Raw genomic sequence first — 2,492 nt, 5'->3', positions numbered from 1 at the left:
TCTGAGGCGTAAGAGTTGCTTCCCTCTGACCACGCTGCATTCTCAGCAGACGACGATTGATGGTGTTTTTCAGGACCAAAGTCATGCCGCTCCATGGTGGATTTCAAACCCAAGCAAAGTTGCGCATCATTAAAGCTAGGAAACCATTCAAGTGAATCGTATTGGTATAATTTCAGTTATGTGAAATGCATGTGTTGAAATTTTACATGAGAAAACGATTTATTGCGGGCGATTTATTGCGGTAGTGGGTCCAAGCGGAGCGGGGATTCCTTAGGCAAAGACTAATTTTTAGCCTATTTTATTCTTATTTTTAAGCCACCGACACATTTTATGTGGCTTTTCAAAGACGTTAATATTTTCAGTATAAACATATATAATATTACTGGTCTGGATATCGTTCTTCGGTAGCCAGATAGCTCATTAGAATCTAGTTCGAAATAACTTATTATCTCAATTAATTTCTTTTTTTGATGGGACTGAAGTAAACAAAATTAAGGAGAAATAGTCAATTGATTTCGGATTATAGTAGCTCAATTGGTAGATACTCGTCTAGAGCTGGAATGGTCCCGGGCTCGAATCCCGGTAGGCTGGCTGTGCATTTTCCTTTCCTATACCACTTCAGAATATTTTCTTAAATTAGCCCTTCTCTCCACAAGAAGAAAATTAGGAAGAAATAAACTAGAAATAAATCCCGTCCGACCTACCCTGCTTTTTCAGTCATTTTACCTGAAACAAACATTTTTTTGGCCTAATACATAGTTCGAAATGTCAAACACAGACGGCGGCCAGCTCATTATGTCTTCTTCTTCCTCCAAAAATCTGCATATCACCTCTGGTGTATTCTCGTAGATCTAAGGTTTCGGATTGACCCGAAAAGTATAGGGGCATTTTTTTTTCTGAAAACGCTCAGATAAATCACTGCGGCGGAGTTTGAGAAAAAAAGTCTGAATGTAAAATCTTGATAGAAAACTTACCAGGGGGGGGGGGGGGGGGGGGGGGGGGGGGGTTCCATGTGGGTGAAAATTGAGGAAAGTAGTGAAATACATGATTTTTAAAGAAAATTATCAGGCTGGGGGAGTTTCCTGTAGCCCAAAAAAAAAACCTCTGGATCCGCCACTTTATTTACTATTGTTCTGCGCAGGGAAACGAATCCATACTTATCATGTCACCCCTTCCTCGATTCTCCAGGGGTTACGCCCACTCTCGCTCTCTGCATAGAAGGCGTAAGTAATCGTAACCCCTGGAGCATCGGAGATGAAGTTTGAATATATCATTCTTGTTGAATTTGAGAGAAAAAATCCAACTGTTCAAAGTTTACGGATGGCGCGCGACGACGGACGAATCATAGGTAATCCTAAACCATCGAGTCAGATGACTTTAACATACGGACGAATCATAGGTAATCCTAAACCATCGAGTCAGATGACTTAAACATGTTGGACGTTCTACCTGTGAGTTGTCAGAAGAACTAGAACAATTCCAAAATTCTGGCAAAACATATGGAGACATTTTCACAAACTGCATGCTCATTTTATCATTGGACCGCCTCTAAAAGGAAACGCATTTTATCGGGCACGTAATTCAGCAATTGTGTGATACCTAACCATTTTCAGTTGGTTCTGTCGTCCTATTAGAGGACGTATTTTTGTCTTTGACTCTTCTTAGGGTTCTTCGTTGCTAAAATATTAGATCCCCACTTTCGAAATTTCAGGATCAGCCCTAGAGCTGCTCAGTTCACAACTAATAAATTCTAGTTTAATCTCAGAGTTGAAAAACCTACGGACCGTCGTAGACACAAAGCCTGGCACGGGATTCTTAAACTTTTTAACGGGAAAAGTTGTATTTCAATGACTACACACAATTATAATCATAATGACATTTTTATCAACAAACAATGAAATAAATTGTGTTTATTCTTAAAAAATGTAAATAGACCTGTTTTCAGTTAGCGAGACAAAATTTCTAAAAGAGTTTTCTCCCTTGCAACGTATTTTGAACTAATGTGTCCAAAGAAAATTTTGGAAAAAAAACAGTTTTATAAAAATCAAACGAAACGGAAATGAATTTAAAATCCTTTCGGTAATATACAAAAAACAAATATACAAGAGAAATATATGCAATTTTTTGTTTGGGGGTTCCGTGATCTGAAAAAAACCCATCATCGTTTTGTTTTTGTCACGTCTATCATGTGATATAACATATTGTGATACCATCCTGTCGATTCACAATGGTTTTCAATCATTAACCCCGTATTGGTTACACGGTTTAACCGCTATCGAATACACAAAGTCTGCACTACATGACACTGTGGAGATCGTTATACGTCTCTAAACACGATACACAAAGTCTACACTACATGACACTGTGTAGATCGTTATACGTCTCTTATCACGATACACAAAGTCTACACTACATGACANAACACGATACACAAAGTCTACACTACATGACACTGTGGAGATCGTTATACGTCTCTAAACACGATACACAAA

Source organism: Mizuhopecten yessoensis, unplaced genomic scaffold, assembly GCF_002113885.1.
Source record: "Mizuhopecten yessoensis strain PY_sf001 unplaced genomic scaffold, ASM211388v2 scaffold8653.2, whole genome shotgun sequence".
Classification (NCBI taxonomy): domain Eukaryota; kingdom Metazoa; phylum Mollusca; class Bivalvia; order Pectinida; family Pectinidae; genus Mizuhopecten; species Mizuhopecten yessoensis.
This window is presented reverse-complemented; position numbering follows the sequence as displayed.